Raw genomic sequence first — 21,706 nt, forward strand, 5'->3', positions numbered from 1 at the left:
CACTGTCATGTGATTTATCCATACTCACACGTGTCCATGTGGGTGGAGGGTTATGTTTTTAGAATCCAGTTCTTTCGCCACAGCTAGGAAGGATCTGCCTAATGAGGAAGCCTGCATGTGTGGGCCCTCTCGGTTTGGGAACGTAACTCTCCTGTTTGCAGCTCTGGTTCCAGCCCCTACAGCAGCGTCTGGTGCACATGGGGATCTCCGTAAATGTTTGTTTCCTGCAGTTCTAGAATTCCACTTCGTCTCTGTTACTACATGTGGTGAGATGCGAATCACACATCCTGAATCCTCACCAGTACACCTGTTTAAAAAAGTAAGGTGTATAACAGGGTGTATGTTGAAGGCCAGTTTGGGGGAAAACCCAGGGAAGGGTACTTTTTGAGCAGAGGATCTGGCAATTGTGCTTTCTCCTGGATGGGGTGCCAAGAAGTTGGGGGAGAAGGCTGAGTGTAAGTTACATTATCCTGTGAACCATTTGGACTGTGAATTTTTTGCTCTGTGCATGTATTACCATTTAATAAAATGTATACAGCCAAATTGACATTTTTGAATATGATATATTCATTAATATATTCAATTTTTCTCCTCACTTCAGATTTTCATTTTACTTCTGCCTGCACAGTATTCAGTGAAGAAGTACCATGCTCCAGTATTTGGGGTAGTGAGTGGCCTGGGAGGAGAACCATTTCTCTTTATTTGAAGGATAATTGGAAAATGTATTATGGAGTAGTTTAACATTAGAAGGTTTTGCTTCAGAAGTTGTCTTGCTTTATAAGTTCTCCCCACTCTCTTTGAATGTTTTTTAGTTATTCGTAAAAGTCAGAATCAGATTATCAGAATGCAAAGAGGCAATCTTAATTAGCCTGAGTGAGAGTCATGGATTTTGTATTGCTAATAATTCACCATGGATCATGAAGTTGCGTTAATGAAGTTAAGTCACTGTGACAGGTGTAATTTTATGGATTAAGAAGACACTTGTGGTAGTGATGAATTCAACTGGAAGGAGAGAAGATCTCTCATCTGAGTTGAAATACAGCCTTCCCTTTCTGGAGAAGTTTGGTTGCTGAAAACCTTATCATCATAGTATTAACATATCAATGTTAACACAGCTAGGGGGGCTCTTGACTAAGCCTTGCCAGGAAATAGTATGGGACAGACTAGAATAACTAATGCTCTGCTCATCAGATTCCATATTGCATTTTTAGAATCTCACTCACTACAGCACAAGGTAAACTGAGACCAGTGTGTAACAGAAGCCATATATTTTTAATATGCTTGCTCTTCTCTGCTTAGAGGAATGTTTTCCAAAGTTTGCCACTATTGCTGTGTAAATGATTTTAGGTGGTAACATAGATACGGGTTTGAATAAACTTGAATGACATTTGCTTCCATGGCTTTCGGTTCTCTAGGAAGACTTCTGATGGAAATGCTCAACCTTGGCCTTACAGTCTCTCCTTTGCCAGCAGATCATAGGCAAGAGTACACAGCTAGAATTTGATTTTTTTCATAATTATCATCTACTTGTTATATATGACACTGATGTTATGTTTACCGTAGGTAATGTGTCCCACTTTAAAACATACATATTTTAAGAACATGAACTGCTGTAGAAATAGTGGATATTTCAAATAGAGGCAGAAATGACTAAAGTCATGAAAGTACATTCAAAGTGAGGTTATTCTGGCATTGATAAGTATATCTCAAACTCTGTTTGTTAGGATTATTTGATTACTTAATTTTTAATGCAAATAAGAGTGACTTAAGCAAGACAGAAGTTTATTTCTCTCTCAAAAAGAAAAAGCCTAGTGTAGGTGGGCCAGGGCTGGTATATCAACTCCCCAGTCCTTCAGGGTCCAAGGCACCTGTCTTTCTTGCATGACACGCTGGTGCAGGGCTTGCATCCTCACAGACTAAAATGACTGCAAGGGTGCTGGTCATCACATCTGCCCTGTGGAAAAGGGTCTTCTCAGCTGGGTCGGCTCCCTTTCAGCAACTGGAAACCATGCCAACAACTGCCAATTTCCTCTTGCATCTCCTCGGCCAAGACTCAGCCAAGTGGCTGCACCAGACATCAGAGAAAAGTAGGAAACATCATTGATGACAGACAGTGGTGTGTTCAGCGCAGCGTCATTTTTCCATTCCTAAGACAGAACAGACCAAGTGGATCCAGCAGCCCAAATCCTCTTTCTCGGTAATTTTTAAAGGGCAGATGTTGTGGGATTTCCAATAGGAAGATGAAAAGCACATGGTACCTGGCGATCTCTTTCACTCTGCCAGGCTCCTGTGGAGGTTCCCAGAGAAATATAAAGGGAATATAGGGTGGGTAGACCCACCTTAGCAATGCACCAGAAACGTTATGCACCGGTTAGAAAGTTAAGGCAGAGTTTGTTCAGGTGTAGATGGTACTGAGCTGAACGAGATTGCCAAGGGGGCCAGTCCCAATTGTGCATGAGAGAGAGAGAGAAAGCTGGACTGTGAGTGGAGACCCAGGCATGAAAAGCCAGGAGCGGTCCTGATGCAGACGGCATGCTGTTTTCTGTGCACAGGTGCGTGTGAACATGAAGAGCCAGCAAGGCTTCCCCTCTGGAAGCGGCAGAGTCCCTGCATGGGGGGCACCCCCAGGGATGGGTGAGAATGAACTCGGGGAAAACCCTCAAAAACCCGAGACAGAGACAGAACTGCCTTGCATGAAACAGAGATGCTTTTAAACACTGATCAATGTTCTCAGACTCAGGTCAGAAAAGATGGATCGAGCCTCGAGGAGGAGAAGCCACGAGATCAGGAAGACAGAGAGAAGTTGGAACACTGTGGCCGTTGGGTTCGGGGCTGCAGAAACTCGAATCCACGTAGCTGGGCAAAACCTTCAGGAGAAAGAAACTTCAGAAGAGAGCGTGAGAAGTGGAAAGAAGGAGAGACCCCTGAAACCAGCCAAACGAGTGTAAACAAAGAAGAATGACCACAGGAACATGGGAGCTAACCTAGTTACCACAGGGTCAAGCAGTACTGGTTATACACCCAGGCGGAATTAACCTACTTACCATGGGGTCCAGCAGTACTAGTTATATACCCAGGCAGAATTAACCTACTTACCACGGGGTCCAGCAGTACTAGTTATACACACAGGCGGAACTAACCTACTTACCACGGGGTCCAGCAGTACTAGTTATACACCCAGGCGGAACTAACCTAGTTACCACGGGGTCCAGCAGTACTAGTTTTACACCCAGGCGAACTAACCTAGTTATCACAGGGTCCAGCAGTAGTAGTTTTACACCCAAGTGGAACTAACTTAGTTACCACAGGGTCCGACAGTACTAGTTATACACCCAGGCAGAGCTAACCTTGTTACCACAGGGTCTGACACTGCTAGTTATACACCCAGGCAGAGCTAACATAGTTACAAGGTCCAGCACTGCTAGTTATACACTCAGGCGAAGCTAACCTAGTTACCAAAGAGTCCAGCACTCCTAGCTCTGCACCCAGGGGAACTGAAAGCAAGAGTTTGCACAAAAATTGTTGCACAAACCTTCACACCAGCAGCACCCATCATAGCTGGAAAGTGAGCAGATAAACCAGTGTGGTGTGCCCACCCGAGGGGACCCTGCTTGCATTTACACAAAGGGAAGTGTTGACCCATCTACAACATGGACCAGCTCTGAGCATGTCACACCACGCGATACAAACCGTTTAGATGATGTGTCCCGAGCGGGCCACTTCTTAGACCTGCGTCTGGGCAGCTCCGCGGTTGCTGGGGACCAGGGCCTGAGCCTGACTGCTGGTGCACGTGGGTTTCTTTCAGAAGTAATAAACATACCCTGCAGGTCAGTAGGGGGACTGCAAGCCACTCACCTGTACACTTTAAAGTGAGGACTTTGACACCATATGAATTATATCTTAATAAATGTGCTATAAAAGTAGATTACAAAATTGCTTACAAGAGAATGCCAATTTGTTTCTAAATAAATAGAGGGCGGGAAAAATTGAGACAGGACCCAACAGAATGTAGACCGCGCTCATCCCCAGGTGGTGACGTCACGTGTGATGCATGCATTCCTTGTCATTTGCTCGGTGTGTGTTTCTGAAAATTCCCATAGTGAAGGTGGATTGTTTTGAATTAGGAAAAGAAGAGATAGGGAAAACAGAAAAATTAAGCTGTCCTGCACTGTGACAATTGTTGTTTAACAGAGCCCTGGATGCTTGTCTTTGTTGTTACAGAATGGAATATGGACTATTTGGGGTTGCTGTGTCCATCTGCGGGGTTGCCCAGATTCAAAGCCAGAAAGATCTGGCCCCTTTGTTTCAGGCAGTAATTACTTGTGATAGAGATCTTATAGATTGAAAACTGTTCCGTTTCGCTTTAGAAAGCGAAGTGTAATGATTGCTCTTTGCTGCTGTGGGCTGTAGCAAGATGACAGACCCAGTGATGGAAAATAAAGATCTTGAGATTTTTTTTAAATTAATGTAATACTTTGATTAGATATATTTTCCGGGGGTCTGTCTTCAGCGAGGCAGTTCAACTCTTCTGACGTCTAGAACCCGAAGGTAACAACAACAAAGCCTGAGATGATGGTATAAAATTGTCAAAATTGTACATCTTTCCTGTGTTAAGTGTGATTTGTTTGATGCGTTAAATGCTTGCAGCATCCTTATCATTGATTTAGGATTACGATATGCGTACCTTTTAGTGTTTGAATGAGAATTCCTTTCCACGGGGGTAGAAGGAACAGGGGCATCAGAGTCAAGGGAATCTGATCTGTCTCATTTTTGTGCTGACGACTGCACGTCACCAGAGAAGTAACAGGAGGTAAAGCATCATCTTCTGTGATATCAGCAACGGTATCAACGCGAGGTCGGCCTTTGCCGAACTCTTGTGCGAATCTCATATAATCCTGCGTGTGAACACACTGAAATAATCAAGGGCACCACGCTAAGAAAACCATCTATTAATTGTTTCAGATTGTTAAAATGGCGTATAATATAGGGAGCCTGCGTACCCAAGTCCTCCTGGATCGTGGAGAATTATATTTTATTTCCATACTCAAAATGAAAACTTTCATAGAATATGAGATGAATTACATTAGTCGCATGTGGAGGTTTTATCAAGTATCAGGTCTGAATTTAGAACCTGTCAGAAGCATTTCCATTCAAGTATGTTCTAATACCTTCTGCATTAGGGTTACAACAGACCGAGGTATTGTTTCCAATACTACCAGATAGCATTTCTTCTAATCATATTGCAGGGGGGGAAAAGATGCACATAATAAAATGTTTTTCTGAGAATGAGGAAGAACAAGGGATGCTTATAGTGCTGTGCCAGAGGAATTATAAAATGCTTCATCCACTTTGGAGAGATATCTGTCAGTATCTGGCTAATAACATTTAAGACGTGCATCTGTATGACCCTAAAATTGCATTTCTAGGTACATCTAGTCCAGATTAAGGCTTGACAATGGATGTGGAGAGATGTGTACAGTGGCATTTGTTACTGTATTTTTAAAAATCACTGACGGCCCGAAACAAACTAAATATTCATCAAGAGGTGAATGGACTTTTTTAAAACAGTACATTCACATGGTGGAATCTTATTCTGCCATTGTGAGGAGTGGCTTAGATATAATTGTATATATATTTTAAGATTTTATTTATTTATTTGGGAGAGAGAGAGAGAGAGAGAGAGAGTAGGGGGAGGGGCAGGGGGAGAAGCAAACTCCGCCCTGAGCATGGAGCCCGATGCGGGGCTCGATCCCTGGACCCTGAGATCATGACCTGAGATGAAACCAAGAGTCAGACACTCAACCGATCGAGCCACCAGGCACCCCTAGATCTAGTTATTAATGTGTGGCAACCTCAAATTGACCTGAACATCCAGCATTGTGGGCAGTAGGATGTTTGGATACCATGTCTGATGTTACCTCTCAAGTGATTACAAGAGAGACACGCAGAATTGTGTTGTTTTTGAGGGAAACAGAGTTAACACAGATGGAGGTGGGATGATGCTGCTCCTTGAAAGTCCGGCCTCGTACGCACGACTCAGAGGATGGTGTGCAGGATGCTGTGCGGGCAGCATCGAGGAGATGGCTCTGGGATCTTCCCAAGACTGTGCCGCGTTCTGTCCCAGGAAATGGAAGATTCCTTATGCTGCTTCCCCGAGAAACATACAGACTAAGGATGGTGGCATGATAATTACAGCACATGGCATTACGGTTAAGGGGAAATTATGAGCCCAATTCTCTGTGAAATTACACCTCAGGCAGACTCATTTACCATTTCCCAACACCTACCCAATCCCATTACACGGAAACACGGGGGAGCGTGAGCTTTGCCTTAATTTACCCATGTGTTGCTTTACTTTTATTACATCCATATATTTGATACTTAATATCCCCCATTTCCAAGTAGAGTACCAAATTTAGAACTAAATTATTTAGCACCCACTTTCAGAGGGTGACAGCAGTGAGTTAGTGCCACTCGTCTTGACTTGCAGAAGCTGCCTCTGCTCTCGGTGGGAGCCCCAGGGCGGGCAGGACTCTGGCGCCTGGTGCCCTAGCTACAAAGCTAACAGTTCAGGCCTGAGTTATAACCTAATAGCAATGAGGAGTATATCATGCCACTCGCTGTCATCAGAGTGCCTCATCCACACACCCCGGTGCTGTGCACCCTGGCCGACGCTGGGCTGCCGGTGGTGTGTGATTCCACAACGCCGGCCAGCCCTGTACCCACTGCGTCAAGGAAGGATAAATTCTTCATTCATTGGAATCACCAGAAGCATCTAATAGTAGGCATATCTGATGGGACAGAACAGCCCGTCTAGAAACCCGTGGCCTGCTCTTCGTCTTCTAATTCATTTCTGAGCTGGAGACTGCGTGGGGAGGGAATGTGTGTGCGCGTGGGTGTGCGTGGGTGTGTGCGCGTGCACAGCCCTTAGAGTCCTGGTCTCCGAAGAGGGAAAACATTATTAGTAAAAGTCCTATGGGGAAAAATATGTCTGTGGATACATGCATGATGCAAAATACGATTTTTTTTAAAATTTGCTAAGAGTCATGAGTATCTGTAGTCATACTTGTTTTCATAGGTGTTCATTGTACAACAAGTGCATAGTACCTGAGATGTTTTGAGGGTGCGGGAGAAGTTCTTAGGGACAGCCAGCCTTCTGATCACCTAGCTATCCGGGCTGCTCTGATCTCGGCCTTCATGCTATGTGACTGATCTTGGCTGTGAGCACCTGCAAACATCCTGAAATCTCCACATTTCCCTGGTGTGCTCAGCCTCATGTGTGTGGATTATCTGTTTCTTGAAGGTCTGGGGAGCAGCTTAGAAAGATAATAGTATTTCATGGAATGTTAAAAAAAGAAACAAAAGGAGAATTATAGGATCCATCCAGAGTAGCTTTATTTATAGTCCAACTGTGAAAAATATCATCTTGTTTCTCGGGTTCTAAAAATTTCATTCTGATTATTGTTCTCTTGGACAGGATGGCTTCTTTTATTTTTAAATGTACACGTTTTGGATATTCTCTCTGCTTCCGTGCTGTGTGCCAATTAGTTCAAGAAGTTTCCCTGGTGACTTGTTAGCCTTTAACTCTTGTGATTAATTTTGTCGCCAGTTAGCCCGGCGTACCTTCTCTTTTTAGGCCTTGTTGGAGAAGATAGCAGGAAGGTCACGAAACTTTATATTCTTACTTAGTGCTTTTTTTTTCCTCTTGGAGCTTTGGAGTTATAAATTATATATCATAAAATTCACCCATGTGAAGTATGCAGTTCAATGAGTTTTAGAAGACTCTGACCATCACCACAATCTGGTGTTAGAGCACACTTCCATTACCAGAGTCTTTTTTCTTTTCATCATCTGCTGTGAATTCCTACCTCCTCAGTTCCAAGTAATCACTGATCTCTTTTCTGTCTCCATAATACTGCATTTTCCATATCAGCCCAAAATGGAAACAACCCAAATGTCTCTCAACTGGTGAGTGGCTAAAACACTGAGCTACACCTTAGCTGTGGAATAGTACACAGGGATGGAGAAGAACGCCCCGTGTGTGTGAGCGGGCTTGGCCGAACCTCAGTGGCGTGCTGCTGGGGCAGGAGGGCAGAGACAGGAGGTGACGTGTTCTATCCCCCATTCGTAGGCAATTTCTAGACCTCATTTTATGGTAGTTCATTTTCAACTTCTCCCTGGGATCCACCAAGTTACCAGGCACCAGATTACTTTATTATTTCCTGAATTAACTCTTATTTTCCTCTTTTTATAGATGAGTTTGCTCTTTTATGAGATTTCAAAACTTTTTCTCAGTGGAACCTTGACTTGATCAGCGGTCAAGGAAATGATGCTGTAGCCAGCCAGCATCAAGAGCATTTTCATCTCGCTGTTTTGAAGAGATTTATCTCATTGAACCAAAGATTCCAATCAGTAAACACAGGGGGCTCTCGGTCCTTCATCTTTGTCATAAAGGTAGATCTGGTTTTTATACCATAGAAATAAGATGTATGACCTCAACTCCCCTTACAAGGTCGTGGCCTCTTGGCTACAATCAGAATTCTAAAATATTCTGGAGAGGAAAAACACCGGGTTTTTTAGTTGTGGACAGATGCCAGCATAGGATGCAATCAGGTCAGGATCTGTTTCAAAATGTGCAGCAATCATCTGGAACTCTCTAAACATAAGCAAGTGTCTTTCCACTCCGTTGACGTCAGTGTTAGTCACTGGGATTGTCTGTGTCGGTCACTGCTTAGCATTGTCCCCGTGTAACTTTTGGAGCCCAGGATACTTGCTGGATGTGGTTTTGATGACCCCCCCCTCCTGGAAGCAGATGGAACGTGGATGAGAACATTTCGCTTGGTGTGTTGGTGCTCATTACAACAGATCCTCCCGGAGAAAACCGGCATGGAGCCCCGAGAAAGCGCCGCAACAGTGTGAGTGCCTGGGGACTGCGTGGCCTGGCTGCTAAATGCTAGTAGCAATTGGCCTTGATATGGAGACGTGGGATGTCTCCACCCTGTGCTGCTCGGCGGTTGTGGGAGTAGACTGCTGCTTTTCCATGAAATCATCCAAAGGGAGGGGTGTCAGACTGAAAACCGTTGAAGGTGGGCCACGTTTCGCGAAGCCCGGCACGAGTGCGCTCTGTTTACGGCACTCGCCCTCCCTTCCCACCTGCAGGATGGCCCGCTTGCTCCTTGGACTCCACGCGCTCTCCAACGGGAGTGAAGTTATTCCGAAGGGAGTTTATCTCACCCGAAGCAGACATGAGGATCCCTTGGGTGCTGAGTTAGCCACAACATCCAAACCGTGCAAGCTGTCGGTACCAGTGAGTTCTGGGGAGAGTTTGCTGCTTGCACCGGGCACTGGATGCCACATCGTCTGTGTGGCTGTGGACAGGTCTCCAGTCTTACGGGAGCATGAGGTGGTTGGGCACCAGCGTAGTAAGTGGTCCACCATGTTTTATTTAATGCCCACAATGTCACGTCAGGTACGGCCTGACGCTCTCCTCCTGTCCGGCTTCGGCACCACCTGGCCCGCATTCCTCGAGCCCTTCGCAGTGCGCAGCGTGTCTTACCTGTTTTTATCTTGTGCTTTATTCTGATTGCTCCCCAGCTGCCACTGAAGCACGGGTCCCCATCCTTTTTGGGGGCCATGGACTGCGTTGGCAGCTCCCTCATGCCTAGGAATCTTTTCTCAGAATACTGTTTTTAATTTCATGGAATCAAACTCATAGCAGAGCTGAGGACGGTGGTTATATTGAAACATGGTTTAAAAAAATATTTTTTTGTGTTGCGGTAGATGTGCTTCCTTCCTAAAACCCTTCAAATGAATCCTAGGAGCACATCTCATCACCCCTGTGATTTCAAACAAGTGTGAAGGGCGGAATCTATTTTGAAGTATCTATTACAAGTGCTAGTTGACGTGACGGTCACTGACACTTCAGTTGGTGAAAAGTCACCATCCTTGCTGCTCTGGCTGTTGCCTATGTTCCTTCTGGAAGGGTGTGCTAAATTTTCACTTTACAGCTGAAAAAAAAATTATAAAAATGCATTTTCCCCATCTAGGTTTACAGACCCCTGAATTCCATCTCCTTGGGCCCCAGATTAATGACCCTTCGGTAAACAAGTTCAGGTTCTTTAAAATGGGATGAGACATAATTAAAGAACAAAGTATTTTTTAACATATAAACCTCCCTATGCAGCAGTTGAGAGAGGTATATTATATTATAACTTCTCATAAATACAATTGCAAACAATAGAAAACCTTCATGGAACTTCCCATATAGAAAAGCAATAGATCTGTGTGTGTGCCAAGATTTCTTAAAATGTTCCGTAACCTTTTGGTCCCGTATTCCAGGAACTAATCCTAAATAAGTCATCAGAAATATGATGCATAGGCATGGTTTTCACATTTTAATTAATAATAAAAATTTGGAATCTCCTAACTAGATAAGGATAGAGGAATGACTGAGTGACTTTAGCATATTCACATAGCAAAATGTAACCGGGCCAATAAAATGGTGTTTTCTGATATTTATTGGCACAAGAAAATTCTCGCAATTGCCTGGTGTGATATAACATATAACCTGGTGTGACATATACCATAGTCAACAGGCTGAAGGTGAAATGTGACAAAATTCAGTAACAATGAGATTATGGGTGATATTTATTTTGTCCTGAATTCAAACCAGAAATTTTCTGAGAACCTACTGTGTGCCGGGTACTGGATTATACAGGAGGTCAGTGTCCTATGTTACATCTCTTCTTAAGGGTCTCACAGCCTCAGTCTTACATCTGTTGACATTTGCCAGTCTTCACAAGAAGCTTGCATTAGTTTTATTAATTACAAAAATATCCTGGGGCTTTAATTCTTTTATTGTTATGACAGACTTGCCCTAGAGAAACGTATGTTTTTCCTTCAAGAGTGAAATCAGGGTTGACATGAAGGGAAACAGTTCAGGCATTGGTGAAATTGTTGACTCTTGTCGGAAAAAGAACCATCTTCGGAAATTGTATTCTGATCATCTCGGTGATTACATACATTGTTCATTTTTTGTCTTTCCATTCAAGGACATAATACTTAATTTTAATTCTCTTTGGATTGCAAGAATGAAAATACCTGCAATACTTATGAGATAAAACGTGCATTGATTATCTTTTAGCAAGATAAATTAAAATTGATTTGTTCTGTTATATAACGGTCTTAGAACATATGTTAAAAATCGTATAAAAACAAAGGAAATCAACTAGTTCTAATGCCACCGTTAGCATCAGAAGTTGGATTTTTCTTTTCAAAGCATAAATATCATCCAAAAAGAGCCAATCATAATTTCCTCCTGTTCTTTATTCACCCATGCCAGCCATGGAGAAAACTGCCTGCAAACTAATTTCACAGTGACCTTGTGATGGGGTTATGAGCCTAAGAAATTGTAGCAGGAGCCTCGGGCAGGATTTATGAGAAGATGTGAATTGGATTTTGCATGGGGAAGGAAAATTTCATTTAGTATTTATTTATTGTCCAGTGCTATTTTAACATAGGGCAATGGGATGGCTTGACCCCCTTGAGGACGATCCCGAGCCCGATGCCAGCCCTGGGGGATGGAAACATCAGACACGGCAGCCGGCTCAGCGTCCTCCAAACCTAATGGCCAGACCCGTCTCACTCACCTCTGTTGTCTGAATGTGTTCTAGAACCTCAGGGAAGCCCCTTTCCGCTAGACACCTACACACAGTAATATGTGTACTTTGTAAGGTACTACCAATACCTTACATTGGTTAAGAAACCATTATGTGCCAACTTCTCTTTGGTGTTGTACCAGTAAGCACTCTAAACTTAGCCGTTTATTCTCCTAACACCAAAGGCAAAGAGTTCACTCCCATTTTGTGGACCGTGAAACTGAGACCCAGCTGAAGGCAGGTCATGTAAATTATTCCCTGGGATGGGATGAGCGATGCCTCTTTCTCCTCTCAAACTATGTCTCTGTCGTGGCTCCTGGGACCTGTAATGCAACAGGGTCTTGAGATGGGGAGACTGTTTTGGATTGTCCGGTAGACCCAATGTAATGAGACTCTAATGATCCTTGTAAGGTTTGAATGCAGTGGGATCAGGGATCTGACAGGATTGGAAAGGGGGACGAGGAGCCAAGCTGAAGACACAGGGCTGTGGGTTCTCCCCGGAGTCTTCATGAAACCAGCTCTGCCGGTGCCTTGGCTGCAGACTCCTGCCCTCCGGGACCGGAAGAGAGTAAGTGTGTGTTATTCTTGGCCACCACGTTTGTGGGAACTTGTTGCAGTAGCCAGGGGCACCGAGCGCCCTTCCCTAGTTCGCTCCTGTAGCTGCAGTAGAACTAGGTCTCAGCCCCAGGGAGGCAGGTTGCGGGCTCGGGCTGTCGGCCACGGTGCTGCCTTCAGGATCTTCTGACTCCTGGAACGGACCCCGGATTTAGGAGAGCATAGTGGGTGAGTGAACGGCAATGTGGGTTCCCACAGTTTGGGTCCAGAGCCTGTCCTGCCACCACCAGCCGTGTGGCCTTGGCCGAGACACACAGTCCCCTAATCTTCACTCCCCCCCCACACAAAATGTACATAATGGCTACACTTGTCTCGCGGGGTCCTGAGGATGGAGGAACTGAATGCGTGAGACGCACTTTGCATGGTTCTTGATTCCCTGTCCGCATCATGATCACAATTTCATCAACAGAAGATGCTGCAAGGCCTTCTAAAGCCACAAGGGTTTAGATGCCAAATTTGAATCATGCTGCTGGGACTCTACATCCATCCTGTCAGTCAGCAAGTCATATCCATTGCGGTGAGGTGTGTGTTCAACAAGTCTTTCCTGAAATGAGTTCCAGTGATGGTGGATAGCTGAAAGCCAGCTTATGTGGTCATGGGGTACAGAGTTCTGACCCTGGGGACAGTGACATATGTCCTCCTTGGGAAGTTGCCTGGAGATCTCAATGAAGCCATCTTGATTAGGAGACAAAGCAGGTAGCCCTGTATACACGGTGCTCATGGAGTAAATGTAGATTTAGAACAGGCTGGATTGGGGTTCTAGGGAGATGCAGGAGTTAATGTTCTTCTAGAAGAGCATCTCAAGATATAAAGCAACAGTTTATGCTGGAAGGCTTTGATGAAATGAGTCCCTCCAAATGAATAAAAAGCAGATGTATTGTTAGGAGGGCTTGTTTGCCATCGCTGGGCATACTGGAACATCTCTAATCACAGAGCATATTGTCTCACACCAGACCCTATTTTCCCATAAGATCAATGCTGTCCCTGGGGGTTGCATTCCTGATGGAGGGCTTCAGCTTCAAACAAATCCTAGCTGGCAAAAGAATGTATCATAAAAGCAAAACTCTAACCATCTGAAACACTAACCATATTTTTGCTCAGGGGTGGTGCGTCAGACCTGTTGTGGTCAGCAGGTGTCCAGGAGGCGTCTAACTTACAACCGGGCACTTTGCTAGGCACCAGGGACGCCTAGGGAATCAGACCTGTCCCGTGCACACATAAATCATTTTATCTCATCAAGGTGGGTGCATTGAGCGGTGTGTGCACTTACTGTTGATTTTCTAAGAAGCCCAACTGTTCTGCACACAGCAAAAAAAGTCTTCAGTGTCAAAAGCCAGACTGTAACTTGACAGCTGTGATGTTTCGGAAGGAACAGCACACTTGGAGTGATGAGACGTATTTTTGATTTCTGTATCGGTTAGGGTTCTCCCTGTCTGTTGAACGTGACAGAAAGCCCGGGTCCAACTCATCTCCTCAAGCGGGAACAAAGGGATGAACAAGGAGGTGGTCGTGGTAGAATGATCGCTTCCCGAAACAGACAAGTCTGACGGAGACCTTCAAGTGTGGCTGGTGTGGTGGCTTCCAAATAGGTCTAGAAGTTCTTTGACAGCCCTCCCTTCCAAAGGTGGCGTCTAGCAACCCTCCCTGATATGTGGGTCCGACTTAGTCACTGTCCCCCAAGGGACAGAGCAGAGCACAGCGATGGCGTGGGGCTTGTGAGGCTGGATCATCACCCACGCTGCCCTCGCGCTCTACTCTTTCTTGAGATGCTCCCCAGAAGCATGACCTTGGGATGGCTGTAGCCCCGGCTTCCTCCTGCCTGTGACCTCAGCCCAGGGCAGCTGCTCCAGAGCTCTAGACCCTCAGAGAACACGGGGACTGTACATCCTCACTGCTGTTCCGTTGCACAGTCCAGCTGGGCTTGAGCCAAGGAGATGGTTTTACCACTGAGCTTCTCTCTGTCCCTTGGATCTCTGTGCCGGCCGTGACCTCAGGAGGGCTCCTCTCTCTGCGTGGAAAATCGGGGTTTACCTTCTAGTTTTAGAGCCTCCCGTTTTTCGAGGAGGGGAGATGCAGTGAATATCCCTCCAGGCATTCCCTAGAAGTCCTGGGATCCACTCTTGACGGGACCGGCCTTATTCATGTGCCTCCCTCTGGACCGGTTGCTGTGGCTGGACTTAGGTCACATGCTGGAGGGATGGCAGCCGTCAGTCAGCTTGGGTGGGGGACAATTTTCGATCCATCAGACCTTACGATGAGTATTATTCTGAGAAGAGAGAGGGACTTAGCCCACAATCATTTGAGTGGCTACCGTGTGCTGGGTACAGTTCTGCAGCTACTTCAAGGAACAGGAGAAGAACAAAATTTTCTTCCTCCTGTGGCTTCATTCCGGTGATTGAATTCCGAGTGGTTAAAAACACGGCAGATCTGTGGATGGACCCATAGGTGTCGGTTAACAGCTGTGTAACACTGACTACATCGCTTTCTTCTGTCTTATTTTCCTCACCTACAAAATCAAGATATAACGTGGCTTCTCCTCCTTGGCAAGTTTTCTCTAAGGATAAAATGAGGTGAGGGAGGTGGGAACAGTATATAAAATACAGAACAGTATTGTTTTCAATATTGAAAGCAGGTTTGCAGCCTGGGAGAAAGTACTTGCAAATCGTATGGCCGACAGAGGGCCGAAGTCCAGAATAGAAGACAAATGACCCAATTTAAAAAATGGACAAAATACTTGAACAGAGGTTTCGCAAAAGAAAATACGCAGATGGCACCCGCAAGAAGCCTGTGAAAATATACTCAATACTTTCAGTTATGAAAGACACACACACCCAGATGACACCCAAGATACCACCACACAGCCACTGGAATGGCCGGATCTCACCACAGATGGGCTTCTGCTCACGTCTGCATGGCGGCTATATTCCCAGCAACCCAGGGTCCACCACAGGTGAACTGATGGACACGGGTCCATACATCCATAAATGGGGTAAGACTCAGAAGTAAAAAGCAATGACGTTTTGGTGCATACAACACGGATGAAGCTCAAAAAGAATGTTTTTGCTGCGTGAAAGAAGCCGGACACAAATGAGTGTATCTTGTACCATTCTGTGTACACGGAATTCTATAGACATTGAATCCAACAATCATGGCAGAAGGCAAGTTTGGGGTTGCCCGGGGCAGCAGAGGGGCTGGGAAGTGACTGCCCAGGTTCACGGGGGACTCACAGGGCTGATGGATGTGTCCTGCATCTTGATGGGGACTGTGGTTACAGGGCTGGACGTGTGTCAGAATTCACCAAGGTCTATACTCACAACGGGAGCATTTTATGACATGTAAATTGTACTTCAATAAATGTCATTTAAAAATAAGTTCAGGGCCGCCTGGGTGGCTCAGTCGTTAAGCGTCTGCCTTCGGCTCAGGTCATGATCCCAGAGTCCTGGGATCGAGCCCCGCATCAGGCTCCCTGCTCCGCGGGAAGCCTGCTTCTCCCTCTCCCACTCCCCCTGCTTGTGTTCCCTCTCTCGCTGTGTCTCTCTCTGTCAAATAAATAAATAAAATCTTTAAAAAGAAAAAATAAGTTCACATTTATGCAAGGCCTCACGGACCTGCTAGGATTTTAGGGTGTGCTGCAGATGAGTAGACGCGCAGCCAAGTCCTTCTCACGCGGCCTCGAGAATGGGAGCTCTCGCAGCTCTGTGCATTTAGGTATGGCAGGCAGGGATGTTCCAAATCATTCAATTGGCTCAATTGCTCAAAGTGGCAGGTTCAGTAAATAATGTGTGTTATCACAGCCCGTGCTCCGGTGAACTGCGGGCCAGATCCTATCCCTGTGTGTGTTTTATTTCACCCGCAGTGTGTTTTAGAATTGGGAAAGTTCACATCCAAATGTAGACTGTTGGCGTCTCCGGCGACACGGTGACTCCGCCTCAGCTTGGCCATGCCCGGAACGGTGCTCAGCAGGATGGCGGTCAGCACCCTCCGTGTGCGTCATCACACGCCAGTCGGCCCCAGTACCCCTCCCGAGCCCCAGGGCCCTCCGCTCATTTCTAATGCCTGATTGCTTCTTTTAGGTGTTCTGTTTTGTGACCCTCGGTTTATTTGATATATATATTTTGTGTATGCATTTATAGGCACTTGGATACTTGCACCACCTCCTTTCCATTTTATAGCAGTTCCTGCAGGATAGATACTCATTTCCTTTCTTCAGAGGAAGAAACATAAGGTCAAAAAATGGAGGCACCTGCCCAGGGTCTCGTAGGTAGGAATTTCCAGAGCTGGAGTTCAAGGGGCCCCTTCCTCTTGTACTGTGGTCCCTGTTAGTGGGAGGGAGGAGGAGGAGGAGGAGTAGAGCAGTTAGTTTTAAAACGAAGGCTAACTCACTGTCCGTGTCCCCTCTGCTTCCTTGTCTGGTTTGTCCAGGCTTTGGCTGACGCAGAGTTTGCGCTCTGCTGTAACTGCCGTCGAACCGAACTGACCTGTCCTCCGATATTCCCCCCCCTTTTTTTTTTTTAAATCAAATATTCCCTCCATGCCAACCCTTGAGAAGGTTCTCCAGAGCATCCCTTTCCTGTAGTGGATAGCATTGCACAAATTGGAAAGCGTATGGTAGAATGTAAATTAAACTCTTTGGCATTTTGATAACCCTTCATGTTCTCGATTCCGTTTGGCATCTTTTGTCTGCAGACTCCATTGGAAACTCTTGCTGTTCCCAAGTCCAGTGAGAGGGTCCCCTGTTGCTCCTACCCTCTTGGATGACGAGCCTGATGGGCATAATTGTGTTCTCAAGAGCACACAGAGGGCGGGCAGGGCGAAGTTGGCAGTGGATCGCATGGAGCGTGTTGAAAAGCCTGAGGGGGGCAGCCGGCACCGTGAGTCTCACGTGTCCGTATCAGTGAGCGGTCGATGCACCTGCAGGAGGTAGGGAAGCTTTGGAATTCCAGAGACAAGGGAAGAATCGGATGAGGGCTCCGAATATGGAGAATGAGGAGGAGGAGTTATCTGGATGACTGTATTTCAAAACTGAAAGAAAAAAGGGAACACGTATCGGACTGTCAGGGGCAACCAGAGAGAAGAAGCCTTCTGGAAACTCTGAGCCTGTTTTCTGCCTCTCCATCTGTCTCTGCACCTCAGCTCCTTCCGCAGTGTTGTTAGGATTGATGAAATAGGTTGAAACAGTTGACTTTATAGATTATTGTGCATATCACTCAAAGGGTGGATGGGCTGTGAGCAAAGTTACAGGGCTGTGCAATGCAATTTATAAAACAACTGTAGTTTCTGGGTTTAAAATATGTGAATAAAATATTTAAGATTGTTAGACGATGTGATTTCGCTCATGTGGAATTTAAGAAACAAAACAAATGAGCACAGTGAAAAAAAAAAGAGAGAGAGAAACCAAGAAACAGACTCTTAACTACGAAGAACACACTGATGGTCACCAGAGGGGCGGGGTGGGGGGTGGGGGAAACTGGTGATGGGGACTAAGGAGTGTACCTGTCATGATGAGCACCTAGTGATGTATGGAAGCGTTCAGTCCCTATGCTGTACACCAGAAACTAGTATTACACTATATCTTAACTATACTGGACTTTAAATAAAAATTTTAAAAAAAGTAAGATAGTTTTAAAAAAAGGAACACAAGGTCTCTATGTATTTACATACTCTGTTTCCTTGCCCAGAATGTCCTTCCTTCCTGTCTCTACCCATGCAAACATACTCATCCTTTGTTATGTCATTTAAATGTCCCCCTTTCTGGGACCGGCCGCCCCCAACCCCCCACACAAAGGTAAAAGGACCCGCCTCTCTTCTCTGTTCTGTAACACTCTGTCCATAGTTCAGTTGCTCTCTGGATTCTTAGATCCCTCTCTGCACTTCGGGGAATCTTCAGACTCCCTCTCTGGCCTCTGCTCCTGACACATGACTATTAAGGCAGTTGGAAAATCGTAAATGATATGTCCATATGTGGGCCCAGAGAGTTCATTCCCAGGACTTTTGTAGGAAATAAGCCTTCCTTCCAGCTGGTAGAATGTAAACTTGGAACGGCTAGTCACTCGTTTGCCATAATGTGGCCTGACCTCCTGGGAATCATGTGCACAGAGAAGAGAAGGCAGGTGAAGGGCAGGTCCAGATCCCCTGTGGCCATTTTACACCAGGATCTTGTTCTGCCCCAAGTCTGAACCTTCCTTAGGCTTTGTGCACCCATGAGCCAATAACGTCTAGTTGCTTAAACCAGTCGAAGCTGGATTTCTGCCATCTGCAGACCTGTCTTAGACCCCAGGTTATAGTTCTGACTGGATTGGTACCGCTTGAGACGGCTAGGCCTCTGAATTTGGGTATTGCTTGTATCAGAGATGTTAAATCTTTGGGCAGATGCCCTCTGAGTATCTCTTTGCCTGATCTGTGATTTCAAGTGGGGAATATATTAATACTTGATATTCTGTGATTTCACATCGTTTGCCTGAGAAGCCTGATACTCAGCCTCCCCGATGGTCTGCAACATCACTCGGATTAAGAAAATCACAGAAATTGTGAGTAGGGACCCTTTGGTTCAAGATGCACATTTTGCAGATGGAAAAACTGGACCTGCAAGGCACTGAGGATTTTTTGGGGAGCCTGGGTTGTTGGAGGCTGGCTCTTAGGGCAGTCGGGCAGCCGCCACCGCTGACCTGCTCACGATGTTGGCCCTCTTAACTTTAGCATCTGCTGCAAACCTTTGGAGGTTCTCCCCATGCTTTGCTTGGAGAATATTCTGGATTCTGGAGGCTTTAGAAACTTGTCAAATGAGAAATGAGCACGTCTCTCTGATAGGATCAGACTTCTTTTCAAGAGAGAAATTGCAGGGTGATTCCCCAAGCTACGTATCTTAGCAGCCTTGGAAATCATGAGACGTGAGACTGTATTTTAGGATCGTCTGAGCAAACCTCCATTTCTCCTCTCCTGCCTTGTTTCCTAATCTGAGGTGATGGATCTTGAGTCTTTCAATCTCTCTGAAATGGTTTTCACTTCGGTTGTCATTTTAAGTATGAGTTTCCCCTTAATCCTGGAAGTTTTATTTGATTTTGCACCTTTTCCTATAGCCTGAAATTTAATTTTACTTTGATGCTGCAATTTCTAGATTCTGTTTTTTTGTGATTGTATTGTGCTCTGAGGTAGACAGAAGGTGCTCAAACTGCACCCTCATTTACAAGGGAGGCTGTATGGAGACATAGGAAGAAGCAAATAGGTTAAAAGCTGAGATTGCAGTGTTTGGAAGTGGAGCTCACTCACTTTGCCTGCCCCGTTTTCTTGTAAACCACTGGCATTACCGTAAAATGTGTATTGTGGACACAGGTGCCCACGAAGGTTCAGAGTCATCGGCACAGGAATGCGCTGCGTAACAGTACATTCAGGAGCTGAGCGCCCCGTTTCTTATGGAGACGAGTACAGTTCAGGGGGACTCTGCCGTTCCCAGTGGCCTGTGAAAGCCCTTCATTTGTCCCTTAGGAGTGCGGAGGGGAGGGGAGGGTGGGCTCAAGGTGAACCATAGACCCGGAGCACGGAGTGGCATATTTTGCCCATCGAGGGCTGGACGGGACACTGAAATTTCAACTGTCTGAGGCAGACCCCCTCCCCATGTCCTCTGGGGTGTCTTAGTCCTCTGGTGGCAGCCGTGTAGCGGGGTGCGGGGGATGGCGGGGGGCAGCCGCTGAGAGGGCAGATGGAGTGGTTGCTGGCAATCGAGACAGCTCCTGAGGCTAGGACCGTCTCCTCCGGGCTGGGCGTCCCTCCGAGATGCACGAGGTGCAGAGGAGGTCACTGGAGTGCCACCCCGCCTGGGCCACTGGCAGAGAGCATCAAGCGCCACCCCATGACCGAGTCCACTCTGCCACTGCCACGTGCCCCCCGTGGTCTTGCTCTCTGTTTCTTGCTCACATCCCTCCTCACCTTTACTCTAGTGACTCCCCTAAAGTGGGCACCCCCAGACCGGAGACCTGGACTTCTCCTCATTGGCTGTATTGTTCTGCTCATGGTGCCACCACCATGGGGAAGAGGCCATCACAGGGGCGTCAGGAGTGACTCTCATGGGGGGGCCCCGCTCCGCTGCAGCTCGGCCCACACCTTCTGGTGGGTGCGGGGAGGTTGGAGCTCCGCGTCCTCCGTGTTCTCTCCCAACCAAAGCCCGCTGGCAGAACACCCCCGTTGCTTCTGTAGATTGTGTCCTTTTCCTTCTGGACGCTGTCTGCTGGCTCTCGTTTGCCCCTCTGACACAGGGTATTTCTGTGCTGATCACCGCCACCGGGACCCCTTGGCAGGGATGGTCATGATCTTGCAAACGTAACACCGTCCTCCTAAGGTAAACCTTCAGCATTCCACTCTGTGATTTGATTATGTTATTTACTTACGTGAGAGTAATTTAGACAAAATATCAAACAAATCATGCGGCGTACTACTTTTGTTTTTCGTCTTTCCTGCCTCTTGCCCTGGATGAGAAGTAAGAGCCGTGTCCCCTTCCACTCTCTACCTTCGGGACCCCCAGCTCCCGGAATGGTGCTGCGCACTTGGTAGGGGAGCCATAAATACTTTCATAAATGAATGGGTAGACGCAGGCTGGTACGCGGCTGTGCTTGGCAGGCATATTATTCTAAGGCAGAGAAACAGAAGAAGCTCTTGGATAAGCAGAGAGAAATGAGGTAATGCTCTGGGGAAGCTCAGATGGGGTAGAGCGAGCCTGACCATTGGGAGCTCCTAATTTCAGCTTTTTCCTCTGGACCCCTGACACCCCCACCCTTCAATTCCCTAGGTGCTTTAGCCTCCTTTCTTCTTAGGCAACGTGCAGTCGGAACCGATGAAGGCAAGCAGGAGGCGCTTGATGGACATGGTGCCCTAGACCGAATAGAATATTTTATTTGCCCAAGAGTGTACCTGGATGGTCATGTACCCCAAGCCCTGCATTCGGACCCACGCCGGCCAGCCGTGCTCTGAGAAAAGAAAGATGTGGGAACTTGCCATTAACGCGGTTTCTCCTCCTCAGGATTTTGGTACAGTCCGTCTCACCGTGGCTCCTATAGCCCATCCCCTGCAGGTGTTCATTCTGAGGTGCTCACAGATACTTACCCCACTGAGAAGACACGGAAACATTTTATTATTGAGCTTCCTGTGCGCTGTGTCCTTTCTGGGCTCACAGGGGATGGTGAGCCATGGGGGGATGTTGTTAGAGTGATTTCTTCTTCTCTATTTAATTTCACTGCTCAAAGGGGAAAAACAACGGGCAAACTGGGGAATTTGTCCGTATGATTTGACAAAAAACAATCCTCAACTAACAGGATGGCTCTAATAAGCTTTCTGAAAGCTAGTGGACAATTGTTTCTGCTTTGAGCCACAGAAATTTTTTTGAAAGACTTTATTTATTTGAGACAGAGAGAAGAGAGAGAGAGCATGAGCCGGGAGGGGCAGAG

At 46.4% G+C, this 21,706-nt stretch overlaps 1 protein-coding gene across 3 annotated transcripts in view; it reads left to right on the forward strand.

Annotated features, from left to right (window-relative positions):
* TMEM132D (transmembrane protein 132D) overlaps nt 1–21,706 on the forward strand; it is a 557,603-nt gene that overhangs the window by 260,252 nt on the left and 275,645 nt on the right. Inside the window, exon 1 of one of the 3 annotated variants that reach the window (XM_027576432.2) lies at nt 20,534–20,604. The exons of the other annotated variants lie outside the window; for them this stretch is intronic. The gene's annotated coding sequence lies outside the window, so the exon portion shown is untranslated. Of the gene's footprint in view, nt 1–20,533; nt 20,605–21,706 lie in introns of those variants that run through there. 3 annotated transcript variants of the gene reach the window in all.

Source organism: Zalophus californianus, chromosome 14 (assembly GCF_009762305.2).
Source record: "Zalophus californianus isolate mZalCal1 chromosome 14, mZalCal1.pri.v2, whole genome shotgun sequence".
In the NCBI taxonomy this organism is placed as follows: domain Eukaryota; kingdom Metazoa; phylum Chordata; class Mammalia; order Carnivora; family Otariidae; genus Zalophus; species Zalophus californianus.